Raw genomic sequence first — 16749 nt, forward strand, 5'->3', positions numbered from 1 at the left:
TGCTCCAATAAGGACTTTTTGCAGCCGATACTGAGTGCCGATTTCAAGATTCATGGTGATCGGCTGATGCCAATACAAATTCCAACGCCTCACTGATTTGTAATCTCTCTGATGTGTTTCCTTTTTCCAGATAAAAAAAAAGACTATAGATGTTGCCTTTATTATATATTTTTGTTAGATTTTTTATGGTAATTATTAGAGGTCGAACGATAGTGGATTTTACCGATACCGATAGTTGGTTGGACCACACTTGCCGATAATTGATTAATCGACCAAACGTTTTTGAAAAGATACTAGATTAAAATAATAATAATAATAATAATAATAATAATAATAATAATAATAACAAATAAAAAACACACAAAACAGTGCTGAACTTTATTACAAGAAATAAAAAAACAGTACTAAACCATGAAAATGTTCTAAATTGCATATTTAAATATGAATATATTAAAATTACAAGTTCTAACAGAAAAAAATCTACATAAAATAACTTAAACATTAAAATATTACAAATAAATGTTTCTTTAGCTATAACTTAGAAACATGTAAGTGAATGTCAGGTAACAGACTGCCAATCCCATTTTTAACCAGGATTTATTAGCTTTTTTAGCTAGCTTACATGAATGATATGCAATATACATTTTACACCGTGTAATAATTGAGCAATACAATTGTATCTTAATCATTCATGTTAGTTCATAGTGCACAAAAAAGGTTAACAGATAAAACTATCAATGAATAATACTTCTACAGCATTTATTAACCTTACTTAATGTTACAAATGTAATATTGGATATAAAGTATTATAATGGATTATTGTATTATATTAAGTGTTATTTCATATAAATCCAAACAGTTCGCTTTTTTAGAACACTTGACGGTTTACTGATCAAAATAAAACATGCATTGAAATCGAATGCGTTTCTGATGTGTTTATATTTCTGTCGGATGCATGACCATACAGTCTGGTTTCTTATATTACTATTTGTTACATCGCTTTAACTGCTTGAGGTAAATGTTACTGCTAATGTTAGCATCCTCTCAGCCTCGACAACAAAGTAAAGTACATACATACTGCTGTTCTTTCACTGCTAAAGCATCTAGTCACCAAAAAAAAAATTCTTGTGAAGACGAGATGCTGCGCGCTTCACCGAACGCTGCACAGAGCGCACTGACACATCTGATGCGCGTTTAAAACAGCGAAAGGGAAACGGTGTTAATGTTTACATTAACGTCTTAATGTTAACACTGATAGTTTTTTATTTGGCCTCTAGAGGCCGCTCTCGCGCTATATAATGCCAGCAGACCCTTCTCAGAGCTCTCGTAGGCTACTGTGTAATGACAGCACCCTTCTCAGCCGCTCCTGCAATAGACGCAAACCGGAAAAACTATCGGAATCGATTTTTGACGATAACGATTGTTCCACCAATCAGCTATCGGTGCCGATTAATCGGCAAATCTGATGAATCGGTCGACCTCTAGTAATTATGTAATGTAATATAACTATTGTTTTAACACGGTACTAAATAAATCACAAAAATTATTAATTATACAGACTGTGAACATTTCAGCATGCCTTTAAAATGGGATTGGATCAGGATACTTAATTGGACTGGGCGTAAGGGCAAAAACAAATCATATATCTGTATTTTTTGGTTGAATGGCGACACACTGTATATATCCCGGTATTTTGTACATTTTTTTCTATTTAAATAAAAAATTCAGTATTTATTTTAATAATAATTTTATTCCACATCCTGCCCAATGATGTTCTTAAAAAAAACTATGTTTATTTTGAAGGCTATAAACAAATACAGTGAATGTAATTTTGTCATATATTAATAATAATTTTGTTTTTAAATTCTCTAAACTAAAAAAAATTACAATTAATACAAAATCATATTTGCCGATATTTTATTATCAAATTATAATAGTCACTTTCATAAAAAAATACATATGGCACATTTTTTGACCAACAACAAATATTAAATATGTATATTTAAGAATTATGGTGTTGCTATTTTATTGCGCTTCATCTGTTTGCCGCGTATGCACGTGGCGGCGCTCATTGACGGAAGCCTGAAGTTTAGCGGAGATTAAATGACAGAAGGCTTGTCCTCTCCAGAGAGCAAAATGGACATATTTACATGACTTTCTAACATTTACAGATGGAGAATATATCTGTGAAATGTAAGTTATGCACTAAGGAAAACATCTTTTCAAACACATTAAACAGCGCAAGTACGTTAGGCTATCTGTCTGTCAGCACAAGTAGCCTATCTCTCCAAGCCTTCTCCACTTTGGCCTTCAAAGCTCTCGTTTGAATATTTGCAACCACCCCACGCGTAATATACGTCCTCACATGCTGACATCATTTGTGAGATCGGCCAAGTTTAGTGAGTACCGATCCAGTCATAAAATATGACTATCGGCCAATACCAATCTCCGGCCGATCGATCGGAACATCCCTAGTGAAAATTGTATTGTTGAATATCAAGAAATCAAATCCTGTGAATGAATAGAAGTCAAAACAGCTTGCCATAGTTGAAATACATTTACAGATATCGAGAATTAACATTTCAACTAGTGAAATTGAGTTCTTGATAAAATACATTTTATTTTTGCAAGTAACCATGTAATTATTGATATCAAAATATTTTTTTACTAGTAAGAATGTATTTATAAGTATTTCTCATATGTGAAATTGGAATTTCAACTAGTAAGAAAACACTGAATCTAAATCCACAACTGAATCTGAATGGCAGCCTATATGGTTACATTAAATTAAATACAGATATTAAGTAAGAATTATATAGAATAGAGCGAAGAAGTCATTGTTGTTGATATCAAGAATTAACATTTCTATAGTGGAATTGTAATATTTAATATTGTAATATCTGATATCAATTGTTACTAGAAATCGAAATCCTGATTTCAAGAATGAATAAAAGTCAAAACAGCTTGCCATAAATGCCACAAAAATGTTTTCCTGCCATCTCATTTTTTATTTTATTTTTTGCCATGTCCCTTTAGGGGCTCTGTAATATATTCATGCAACAACAGGATATATATATGACAGATTCAGAGTCATCAACCCTAAGAGAGATGGTAGATACTATTATCCATGTGATAAGTGTTGTGCACTATTTAGAGCATTTAAGTCATTAGCTGCTGTTTTCGACTGCAATTCACACACTTCAGGCTTTTCCGTCTGGGTCACGGGTTCAAGAGTTCATTATGACATGCATGATCACCCTCACACACACACATACACGCACAAACAGCATCAATCCAATTTGATTTCTAAGTCATACACAATCACACATAACACTGCAAATAACTTGTTTCTCAAACTGGAACGTGAGACAAATGAATTCTATGTTTATCGAAATGACAGGCAATTAAAGCCAGCTTAACCTTGGGCCACCATGCTTAATTAGAGCGATTTGAGTGGTGTGGTCAAACATTCTCGAGAAGTGGAAGTGACACAAATACGTGCCATTCTTCTCACAGATCAGAATTAAAATATCAGCATCCTATTACACTAAACAGCCCCCTGAGCTCTCTCTTCCACCACAGAAAAAGGACACTAAACACATGCAATCACACAGCTAATCAATTATTCATGGATTAGGCTATATTTTCTTTGCGGGTGTGAAATACAAAATGTTAAAAGTTTTTTAAACAGAAGCAGTTAAAGGTTTAGACACATCTACTCATTATTACTATTATTCTAAAATGTTGAAAATAATATAACTGCGAAAACGATAAAATGACAATGAAATATGGGATTATCTGAACTATACAATTGTTCAAACAAAGCTTTTATATTTTAGCTTCATTAAAGTCTATTGCAGCTCTGCACAATCTGAGCATGGCTAAACCTCCTTAAAAGAATGAAGTTTTTGAAGTTGTAAATTAACTGTTGGAGACTTTTTTGTATAAGAGAATACTCTTTCAGTCTTTGTACTTCAAAATGTTAAGTTCAATTCAATGTTTTACTCCATTAATTGTTCTTTGAAATTTGCAAGCAATTCCAGAATGAAAATATTTTCAATACTTTCTTATTTCGTATTATTCTTTCTGTCAGCGTTCTTAAACAAATAGTTTGGCATGATGCTTTAACTATCATTTATTAGAAAAACATTTGAACAAAACTGCTTCTGACCGCCAAGTCATGTGGTGTGACCAACACTGAGGGGGAAAGAAACAAACTTTTTCTAAATCATGAAACAAAAAAGTAATACAAAGATTATATTTAAATTAAAGCATAGATTAAAACATGTTTTTTAAAATATACATTAAATAATTTAATGTATATTTTAAAAAAACATGTTTTAATCTATGCTGGACTCTTTGTTTACTACGCCATGAAAAAAAATTCAAATAGATTTGTAACAAAAATAAAATAAAAAAATTCAATACAATTAATAATTGTCTACCAAAATATGTGACATATGTGGATCAAGCCTTTATGATCATTAAAACAAATTCAGTAAAGTGTCCAAATTTATTTATTTATATATATATATATATATATATATATATATATATATATATATATATATATATATATATATATAGTACAACAGGGTAACATATCTCATAACATATGAAACATATCTCTCTCTCTCTCTCTCTCTCTCTCTGTGTGTGTGTGTGTGTGTGTGTGTGTGTGTGTGTGTGTGTGTGTGTGTGTGTGTGTGTGTGTGTGTGTGTGTGTGTGTGTGTGTGTGTGTGTGTGTGTGTGTGTGTGTGTGTGTGTGTGTGTGTGTGTGTGTGTGTGTGTGTGTGTGTGTGTGTGTGTGTGTGTGTGTGTGTGTGTGTGTGTGTGTGTGTGTGTGTGTGTGTGTGTGTGTGTGTGTGTGTGTGTGTACCACAAATCCAGTCATTAGCCGCACATTTGTGGCTATAGCCAACAATAAATTTTGTGTGGGTCAAAATTAAATATTTTTATTTTATGCCCAAAATCATTAGGCTATTAAGAAAAGATGTTTCATGAAGATATTTTGTAGATTTCCTACTGTTAACATATCCATATAAAAAATGAATTATTAGTAGTAATATGCATTCCTAAGGACTTCATTTGGACAACTTTAACAAGGCGATTTTCTCAATATTTAGATTTTTTTGCACCCTCAGATTCTAGATTTTCAAATAGTTGTCTCTCGGCCAAATATTGTCCAAACTAACCATACATCAATGTAAAGCTTATTTATTTCAGATGAAATATATTTGCTCATATATACAGTTACTCTTATGAGAAAAGACAAAAAAGATAGAGCGACTGAGCTGAGGGAGAGAGAATAAAACCCAATATTACAGCCCAAAAAAGTGTGGAACTTCACTAGTGGGAATCTTCACACTGTCCTCTGGTGATAATCTGTCATTTGCGTGAGGCACGTTCAAACGTGAGAGGCTGCTGACATATGTCGAAGATTGTGAGAGAGGACAGCCGTTTGTACCAGCCCGAGGACCATTGACCCGAGCGGCCAGGGGTCGGCCAGCGTTACTGCTCAATCCCAGAGGTCTGTGTCACAGCCTGATAATGACCTCTGCGTATATAGCTGACGGAGGTGGACAGGTATTGGCAGGCCCGCTGACTACCATGAATGAGGTACAGACAAGTGCAAAGTCTGTTCATAACAGGTGACCCACTGGCCTTCTGACACAACCAGACCCTCGACTACAAGTGTGTAAATATGCTGGAACTCGCACAAATGAGCGTGGAAATAGGTGTGACAAGGACAAATAAAAAAGGCTTACTGAAATCCATGTGGTCACACACGCAATAATAGCCACAGCGCACACACTTCCACCGAGCCTTTGTGTCTGGTTCTTAGTAACTTAACGGACACTTCCTATAATGCTAACCAATGGCCCTCCTCTAAGATTACATGCAACTTAATCCACCCTCACACACTAATTTGTTTTTCTTCTTGTCCTTTTTTTCCTCTAGCTGGGTGTAACTGAGCCCTTGAATATATACAAATTTAATAGAGCAAATAGAATCATTATCAAATTCAAATCAATACAAATCTAGCCCCAGCGCCCTTAAAAGGCAGCAATGTTGAAATACAACACTCTCTGCACCCCCCTCTTGCCTTGTACATCTGAAGATCATGTCAGACATGGACAAGCAGACAGGCACATTACAGCTAATCAAGCTCACACAAAAAAGCCTTTATTAACGTACAGGAGGAGTAGTACTTTGATCAGTGACAAAATCCCAAAGCCTCTGCAACATTACCGCAAACATAAAGGATGCAGCCTATTCCCTTACAGCAAGTATTACTGTAAGAAACCAATATGCTTCTTTTTTTTTTGTTTTGAGAAAGATAAAATGTATTGAGGAGGAAGATGAGGTTTGAGGCTTTTCACTACTGTTTTTTTACAGTCACCTAATTTTTGTTGATTTACTGAAAAACATTCTTGGTAAACAATTGTTGACATCTGCAAATATAGACAGACTAGTCGCAGCCTGCAATTTTGTGTACAGTGTGTGTCATAAGGGTGATTGATGCGTTCAGACACAAAAGACAACATATTGCTGGAGCACTTTTTGATGTTAACAATCTTTTTATGTGACAAAATGACAACATTTATACACTGGTGAATTACAGGAGGGGAAGCCATTTGCATTATCCTTTGAGTACACTTTGGGGGGAAAATACTTTCTTATGCTGTGTGGTTGTTTATTATGCCAGTTTTATGTTTTTGATGATTTTGTTTAAAGCAATGATGTCGTATTTAATGGTTTTCTATTTTTTACTATTAGGCCTACTTGTATACACTGTATTTTTTAAATCCTAAATCTAGTAAAATAACGTACAGAAGGTTGCTGCTATATGTACCTAATCAAAATATAACTGACAGTCATGATAATGAATTCTAACACCTGATGTACAGTATACCGTATGCCTACCATACACACAATATGCCTTCATAACTTTGTAACTGATTTTGCAGATGTACAAACTTATTTTCTTTTCTTTTTTAATAAATGTGCATTTGCCCTTCCCTTCCAGTGCTATGCCTATGCAAAAATAGATTCTCTGGTAATAATGCTTGTCGCGTGACAACTACACTTGCATAAAGTTGCTTCAAAACTGTGGTATGATAGGCGAACAACTGTTTTATGACCCGTTAAGTTTGTAAACTGCGTTACATTTTAAAAAACCAATAAGTTAGATGCGAAGGAGAATAAAGTTAACGATATTGGAAAGTTTCAGTGATGTCATTTGCGAGGGTCTCGCAATATGATGAAAATAGATAGGCTAACGTAGCCTACTCACGTGAGGGTCACAGGCATCTGAACTTCCGTATGTTTAACTTTGAACATAATTCCAGGGTAACCAGACGTCCCCGTTTTCCGACGACAGTCCCGGTATTTGGTGTTCTGTCCCCGACTGGAGGTGTACTCGGAAATGTCCCCATTTTACAGCTCGTTCAAAACAACCCGCAGATATAACGTGCAAAACAATATTGGTCGCGCGCGCGCGCCTACTACTTCATGAAGAACGTAACCGAGAGCAGAGGCCGTAGTGCACAACAACGAAATTTAAAAAGCATACAGCCCTGGGAATTGTTTTTTTTTTTTTTTTTTTTTTCAGAGCACAACGAACATACGAACACAGAACACAACGAACAGAGCACAGTTCACAACACAACGAAATAAAGCCACAACAATACGGGGGGAAACACAACAGAAAGTAAACACGAATGTTCCCGACCACTAGGGTGCTCTCGAAGTGCGGTAAAGTTAGTTTAGATTCGCCAGTCTTACAAAGATATAAACACTACGATCAGTTTGTGTGTAACCATTTTACATTTAGGCCTACTTTAGATATCATTTCAAAATCACCTACATGCAAGCTGCATATTTATACTCGAGAAAGCTTATATACTCGCTATCACTGTGCTGCCTATATAAGGGAACGTATGCAAATTCCACCAAGTGCTTGAAACGTATAAGCCGTGTCCCAAATAATGCACTATACACTTTGCATTTACACTATGCACTTATGCACTATGTGCTCAACAGTGTAGTGTATGAACTTTACGTGGTTATTTTGTCATTCAACGTTGGAATCTGGTTGTGGCTCTTCCTCCACTATGTAATTAAAGCTGCAACAGTCAAGAGCATGAAGTCTGCAACAATTTTATGCATCATCTGGGTATTTAAAGTGCACTTTTTGTTTGGAATTTTTAGTGTGAGCACACTACTTATACTATTTATACTGAAAAACGTTAAAGAATAGTGCACAAGCACGCAATTTGGACACAGCTACAATTTGTATTAAAATTACTTTTTATTTATTTATTGATGTTTAAATTGATGAGTCAATTGTACCAATACAACCAAGCTGTGGAGTTTTAAAGGGATAGTTCATTTTAAAATGAAAAATCTGTCATCCTTTACTCACCCTCAAGTTGTTTCAAACCTGTATGAATTTCTTTCTTCAGCTGAACACAAGAGAAGATATTTTGAAGAATTTCACTAACCATATAGTTAACTGGAGCCATTGACTTCCATAGTAGTTTTTTTTTCCTACTATGGAATTCAATGGCTCCAGTTAACTGTTTGGTTATGAAGAAAGAAATTCATACAGGTTTGAAACAACTTGAGGGTGAGTAAGGGATGACAGAAATTTCATTTTAAAGTGAACTATCAATGGTTATAGGTATACAATGGTTATATACCTAATGTATTCAAAAACTACCAGTCCAGTGTTATATATTTTGTTCAGTTGAGTTCTAAAAATATCTCAGATGTTTCCATCTATTTCTAAATTGCAAGAAAATTGCTATTTTAACCAAGGAGCCGGGACATCTGAGGGAGTCGCCTGTCCATTGTGTCCTATCTGTGTTACCCTGGTTTCCTGGTTTTATTGGCAGAAATGCTTTACTCTTACTTCAGTGTGCAACAAGTGTCATAGCAGCCACTGAGTGAATGCACATAATGTCATAACATCATAATTTTAAACACACTTAAATGTATCTAACATGATAAACAGAGCTGTATTACCTTATATTTCTGACAAAAAAAAAGTGGAAATGCTGCCGGCAACTGTGTCCCGTCATAATAAAAGTCCCGCTGCTCACGAGGCATGTGTTGCGTAACAGTTGTTCCAGCGGCCTTGCTCAGCTCCTTAACACTTGGTCCTGCTCTGCTTCATACTAAAGTAACGTTATTAATCGCATCCATGAACATTATTTCTAACTGAAATAATCAGCTGTGAGGTGAAGACCACATGTCCTAAGATTCTGCACTCAAACTTGGCATCATCAAACTATACCTTTGTTTTGAATAGGCGCCCTCTAGAGGACAGGAAAAGGTTTACATAGTGCAGCTTTAAGCGTTAATATATTTGTAAGACCGGTGAATCTATGGAGCATTGGCAAGGAAAACGAACTTTACCGCACTCCGAGAGCCCCCCAGAGCTCGGGAGTATTTCCGTTGTTTCGTGGCTTGATTTCGATGTGTTGGGAGTGGGCTTTCTAAATTTGTGGGTGTTTTCAAACTCGTGGGTGTTTATAAATCACGCAATGAAAAAAATCCCCTTCACCCTACCCACACTGACATGGGCAAATCAGGTAACACAGTTGAAGACATCCTTCTTTTTATGGCCACGCCCACTGATGTGGTTACACCTATTACTAACCTGCATAGACATACTTGTTGTGTTGTCCCTTTTCCGTTGTGGCTTGATTTTGTTATGTTGTGGCTTGATTTTGTTGTGTTGTGGCTTTTCCGTTGTGGCTTGATTTTGTTATGTTGTGGCTTGATTTTGTTGTGTTGTGGCTTTTCCGTTGTGGCTTGATTTTGTTATGTTGTGGCTTGATTTTGTTGTGTTGTGGCTTGATTTTGTTGTGTTGTGGCTTTTCCGTTGTGGCTTGATTCTGTTGTGTTGTGGCTTGATTCTGTTGTGTTGTAGCTTGATTTTGTTGTCTTGTGGCTTTTCCGTTGTGTTGTGGCTTGATTTTGTTGTGTTGTGGCTTTTCCGTTGTGGCTTGATTCTGTTGTGTTGTGGCTTGATTTTGTTGTGTTGTGGCTTGATTCTGTTGTGGCTTGATTCCGTTGTATTGTGGCTTGATTTTGTTGTGTTGTCCTTTTTCCGTTTTGGCTTGATTCCGTTGTGTTGTGGCTTGATTCTGTTGTGTCGTGGCTTGATTTTGTTGTGTTGTGGCTTTTCCGTTGTGGCTTGATTCTGTTGTGTTGTGGCTTGATTTTGTTGTGTTGTGGCTTGATTCTGTTGTGTTGTGGCTTGATTTGGTTGTGTTGTGGCTTTTCCGTTGTGGCTTGATTCCGTTTTGTTGTGGACTATGTCATGTATGGACTAACCCATCAATTGGGTTGTTTTAAGCTTGCGGTTGGGTTAAATATTTGCTTAAGACAATCCAATTGCTGGGTTAAAACAACCCAACTGCTGGGTTAGTCCATATTTGACCCAACATTGGGTTGTTTTTTTACCCAGAATTTTTTTGTGTGTAGTATGATAGTATACAAAAAATGTAAAGTGGGAAAAATGTAATACAATTATAAAATATTTAAAATATTTGTTAAATAATTTTATTTATTTTATTTAGGTTGTATTATTTTTGTAATGTGTTTTTGTTAAGTTGTGTTATAATATTGTTTTCATAGTTTTTTTAGCGGGTGCGTTGATTTGTATTAAATCCAGACGAAAAATCCTAATAATCAAACAAAATCATGTTATTTACTAAACATGATGAGTAAACATTAACATTATGAATAAACATTAATGTTATTAATAATATAGGGAGCCCACAACAACCAAAAACATTCAAAAATGTATTGTCCCTGTTTTCTAATTAAAAGATAATACACATTTTGACTACTCAAATAGGAAATGTCCCTGGTTTCCATTTTAGAAATCTGTGACCTTAATTTGTGTGAATTTTTCAAATATAATGTAGCCTGCTAATAATTTGTATCAAATTATATTTAAAGCTCCTAAACGTTTGAGAATGTCATTTGCATCAGTGTATTCATGATATTATTCCTAAATAATTTGTCCTCTGACAAAACAATGACAGCAAATTGTTGGCATAATAAAGATCTTATAAAATGATAGAAGCAATTTCACAGGAGAAAATTTCAGTCTTGAATTGTCCACATCAAAAAACTATTAACGACCTCTATATTCTGAACCGTGAACCCATATAGTAAACTTTCAAATTGTCTGGGTCTTTATAATTCCCTCTCTGCTCTGGACTTCCAGTGAGTCTGGACAGAACATGTGTGCGGTGGCCTTGACTTTCTCTGTGACAATGCTTGGCTGAAAGCTGGGGGTCAGAGGTCAAGTCTAGCCGGGGCAAGGGGCCACACTCGCCCATACAAATGCATAGAAGCATCTGCTGTGCACACTTATCATTTCTCGTTGCTCACACACACACGCACGCACACGCACGCACACACACACACACACACACACACACACACACACACACACACACACACACACACACACACACGCACACACACGCACACACAAACAGATGTCTCCTTTGAATCTGTGGGATTCCCTAAGTCAAGTGCATGTTTTGAAACGATTCTAAAATAATATTATATATTATCTATATCAGAGATTAAATAAAGACTAAATCATTCTGAGAAACAGAAAAATATAACCTTACTAAAAATCAAACTTATTTTTAAATACAAGCTAGCATTAATAAAACAAAAGTACGGCTTGTTTTTAAAGCTTGCGTTTGAGTAAATCAGAGAAAACAAATATTTGAGCGATCTTACAAATAATATTTGAGCACAGTATAAATTGCATTAGGCTTAACAAAAACATGAGCTTGTGTGCTGTGAGCTCAGAGACGAGACGCTGCGACTGAAATCATGGTAATAGTGAGAAGGCGAAAATGGTCACAGAAGAGTCTGATGAGCCTATAAACTTCCCCCTCTCTTTCTCTCTCTTTCTACTTCTTTCTCACTCAATACTGAAAGATTTTTCTTGCTAGAGCATTAAAGGTACAGTAAGTGATTTCTGAGAAACACTTCCGGAAACAAGAGTGTAAAAAACAATGGTTGTACTAATGCTAAGCCACTCCAGTACTCACCGGGTTGCTGAAGTGCCTCCGCTATTGTTCGCCAGCTTTTATCTTCTTTCACTCTATTATGGTAATCACTCAAGGAAACTTAATAAAGGTAGGTGTATTGTTGCCATAGCTCCATGAACCGCTACTATGAGCTTCTGTGCTCCTATTGGTCAACTTCTCAGATGTGACGAACCCCTCGTGGAGGACCGAAAAAAAAATGAATCATGGTAATCTTATGTCAGTTGTCGTCCACTATGACACACTATACAAGATGAAGCTATCAATTCTTGTGTTCCAACGACCATTGTCTTTACGAATCATAATCATCACAACTATACGTCAAATGGATCATCCCAAAATCGGGCAGATATTGCGTAGTCTGAAACTGGGATTAGTCGGCCGCAACACACCAGCTCCAGACAAACAATGACATTCAAAACGGTTCTGTTACTATATAGCTAACATTACAACAATCACATGGTTCTGTGAAACATGGCAAAACCAATGTTACTGTAGCAGAAACAATGCAACCTCGTTCGTTTTTTAAGTCTTCCTGCTTAAGTCTCTCTAGTGCTGGAAAGCTTTTCTAATATTAACTCGGGTCATAAAGCTCTTGTCTCATCACTTTTTTTCAGTGATATTCCTATGACCTTTTCTCATTTTTAATGTCTCTCAGCCATCTCTCTTTCTACAGTCCTTCTTCAGATCTCCCTATTGCTCACTCTGTCTCCTCGCCCATCATAAGTGGACATGCCCCCTGCTGATTGACTCAATATCCTCCCCCATCATGAGTGGACCTCCTTTTGGAGCTCGGACAGGCTATTTTAACAGTATTATGACTTCTGTTTTGCTGTCTTGTAATCGACAAGAGGTATGGGTAAAGTTTTGAATACCTATAGAAAAGAATGCAGCAAGGCCATCTGCATTAGCTTATGCCTATACTTGCCACCTTTAAGAAGAATGACATCTTTCTTAAGGCTGACGTAAGTATTACTTGCAAGTGGTCAGCCTGCATTTGAAAGTTTGAAAGGGTTTTAATTCTTCTAAATCAAGTAATATGACTCAAAATCAAGTCATTTAAGCATGCCAGAGTCAACTTTAATCATGTAAAATGTATTTTCCAAACAGCAAAATTGTGGCCAGTGAAAATGCTGAGTGACTAGTAACTTTGGAAAACTTTTGTGCTTTTTTGGTGAGCAAAAAAGTTAATGTCAAGCCCTTTTAAGTGTTAATGGGAAACTATTTTGCACATTAGTTTAATACTACTGCCCATCAATGTGTATACAATTGTATTTATGTTTGCAGCATCTATTTGATTTTAAATGTGACCATTTAAGTGTCCCGGAAATATTCTTCCATTTAAAGGCAAACACCAACGTTTTTTGACTTTATTCACCGTATCCCCCAGAGTTAGATAAGTCCATACATACAAAAAAACAGACCCCAGCATGCTCTCTGTGCAAACAGGTTGTCACATTGGTTATGTTGACAGAAGTTAGCCTATTTTCAGGCACTGCATAATATCATCAACTTTTCATTTTCCATCGGCCTTAGTATGCAATGTAACTATACACAACATGTAAATAAGAAAAGGTTGGCATTATTTTGTCACTTATTGAGCAGAAGGCTAGCTGGAGCCTTTATCTCCAATCTTTGTGCTAAGCTAGGCTAGCGGTGGGTCCGTCAGACAGAGTTATGGAGATGAGAATGGTATGTATGGACATACAGTATCTAACTGGGGGATATGGTGAATAAGCTTAAGTCCCAAAAAGTTGCCGTGTTCCTTTAAAATAAGCAGATAATATGCAGGCTTTGCTGGGTTAATTGTCGTTCCTGTAGGTATTTCAACACTTTATGTGCTTTTTAGTAATGATAGATAATACTACAGTTTCTCCGTGTATGTGTGTGTGTGTGTGTGTGTGTGTGTGTGTTTGCAGCCATGCTTTAAAATGCCAATTTTTTATGCTACCATAAATACCCCATGTACCCCAATACCCCAATACCCCATTTTAACAGTTTTAACAGTTTTTTTTTTTTCTCAGTGTGAAGAATATTTATATTAATATAAGAATCATTATAAAGGTTAATCACTATAAAGGTTTTCTTGTGCAATGACTGTTAAAAATTGTACATGGAACCGATGCCACTAAAGCACCTTTATTTTTAAAAGTATAACCGTAAGATTAACATCAAGCCAAATGAAAAATATGCTTTCTTTCTTTTTCTTTCTTTCTTTCTTTCTTTCTTTCTTTCTTTCTTTCTTTCTTTCTTTCTTTCTTTCTTTCTTTCTTTCTTTCTTTCTTTCTTTCTTTCTTTCTTTCTTTTCCTCTCTCCCATCTCCTTCCCCACATGCATTTAACATTTCCCTCTGCCTAATGTGCTGGTGATGTGGGTCCGATGAGGGCCTGCTGGGGGCAGGACTGCATAGGTGTGTGTGCCCATAAATGTCATCAATCTCCCAGCATGCTCTATCCCTGTCATCTGAAAGACATTTAAGCTTGCTCCACGTACCATTAAAGAAGTCCCCTCCACTGCCCAACCACATTTCACACGGGAAATAATACTTTCCCTGAGTGATGGGCTGACTGTTTAGGAGGAACCGAAGAAGAAAGTGAATATGTAGGGTTTTTTTTTCTTTCTTTCTTTTCTGCATTCATTTAGCCCACGTAAAACAAGAGAACATCTCTTTGATAGCATACATTTATTTTCACATTTCAGACACGAACCGAACCTGTAATTGTATGCTTCATTTATATTTAGAGATATTTGTATTGCGTTCCAGTGATGACTAGCAATAATCTACAGAAGACATCTAGCAAAATCACAGAAAAAGCACTATTAACCACACACACACCTCAGTTTTTTCACTCCTTTTACTAAAACCTCTCCGAACAGAAGATGTTTTTCACAGGGCGCAGCCGGAATCCCGAGAGTGCGATCCAGTCTTACACAGACGCTTCACTTTAGAGCATCTAATAGACAGAGTCATTCTCATTCCCCTTCAATTCACACCTAAAAGACTGAGCTGCCCTTCCAAGCCTTAATTATATACTCCCCAATCACTGTTTAAATGTAACCTTCTCTTCTGTTCCTCCTGGGCCAGAGAGAGGGGTACAAATGAAGAACATTGCTCCTGAGGTAAATTCATATATCACCCAGCGGCCAAACCGAGGCTTGGGGAGGGGGTGGGGGGTTGGGGGTGTGTGGACGCAATGGATTTATTATGTATATGGGAAGCAGGCATATGGTTTAAAGAGCAGGCTGCTTGGTCAGCAGCGTGCAAACTAGAAATGCAGGCAGATAGAGAACATACGGGATTATGGATCTCTCCTTGCATGTAACTGAGCAAGGTCTATTGAGCAAAATTGAATTATTTTACTTTCTCCCCAACCAAAACCATCCCGGCTTTATGGTATTCCCTCTCCTCTTGAGAATACTGTGCCCTTTCTTGACACAATCATAGAAATATGAGACAAATGCTGACGTCCATGATTTAGAATCTTTAGATATTTATTTAAACTCTTTTTTTTAGTAGCAGTCGTAAGAAGTGCAAGCAGTGACTAACGTAATATTCAGATTTGCAATTCACAAACAATACACTATTAGTATCATTCAAAAATCAGTGGCATTGTGGACTTCTGAAATATGGATGCCTCTATTATTTAGGCTATTTAGAGTCTGTTTACACATGATCACTTCATGCTTTTTGTCTGATTGGATAGCTAAAGACCAGTAAATGCCTTCCGAAATGCTTTTGAAACGGATTTAAATCCGATGGTTTGAGACGTATTCCAAATGAAACTGTGCAAGTAAATGCATCTGGTTGTTGAAGCTACATGTACATTTTACTCCTCCTGAAATGGTAAAAAATAAATATAGAAATGTGTGAGAGCGTGTTATTGGCTATCGGCTCCCAATGTTGCAACATGCATCGAATCCGCAACAAATATGACCAGTGGGTTGCAGAGTATCACTTCAGCAAACAAAATTGAAATTTGGCATTGCATCCTGAAGCTCAAAATACAGTCATTCTCATTAAAAGTAGTGAGACTAAGGGTGTGTTCATGTGTTCCAATTGGCATTTTTTCCCCGAACCAAAATTTACCGAACCTTAAGGCAAAGGGATACATTCACAACCTGATTGGTCGGCTTTTATGATGTTTTGCCTATTTTGAGATGGAACTTACCAAACATCCAAAACAATGCTGTGTGCTTGGATAAATGCACTCGTTGTATGTGCGTAGCTTACATATTATGCTATTTTTACCAGTTGAAAACTCAGGAAGAGCTTATAATATGTGTAAAGGAGTCAAAACAGCAGCAGGAATCCCTCCGCCACAAACGAAGATCTGCTGTGAGAGACGCAGTTCTGACGAGGTGGGTGAGCGAGAGACATGGGAGGAGCGAGCAAGACCAGTGCATGACTGAGAATGAGCGTCACCTGCGAGGCACACCGGTCTATGATTGTGTGCGGCAGTCATCCTTATCAGCCTTATCCCTCATGAGGCTCAAGGGATCTTGACTCGCTCCTCCTACATCTCTCGCTCACCCAACTCGCCACACACAACTATGACGTGAAAAAAATGTGCCTATCTGCGTGAGCATTCTGTTAATCGAACCAAACATGCAAGTTTGAACACACCCTAAATGATTGTTCCATTGCTGATGCCTCTC

General features: G+C 36.7%; 1 protein-coding gene across 1 annotated transcript in view; it reads right to left on the reverse strand.

The window, feature by feature from the left end:
• The window catches only part of zfhx3b (zinc finger homeobox 3b), a 271800-nt gene extending 264429 nt beyond the window's left edge, over positions 1-7371 (reverse strand). The window contains exon 1 of the mRNA XM_067416496.1: positions 7299-7371. The gene's annotated coding sequence lies outside the window, so the exon portion shown is untranslated. The remainder of the gene's footprint in view (positions 1-7298) is intronic.
• Between the last annotated feature and the right edge of the window lie 9378 nt (positions 7372-16749).

Source organism: Pseudorasbora parva, chromosome 1 (assembly GCF_024679245.1).
Source record: "Pseudorasbora parva isolate DD20220531a chromosome 1, ASM2467924v1, whole genome shotgun sequence".
NCBI classification, from domain to species: Eukaryota; Metazoa; Chordata; class Actinopteri; order Cypriniformes; family Gobionidae; genus Pseudorasbora; species Pseudorasbora parva.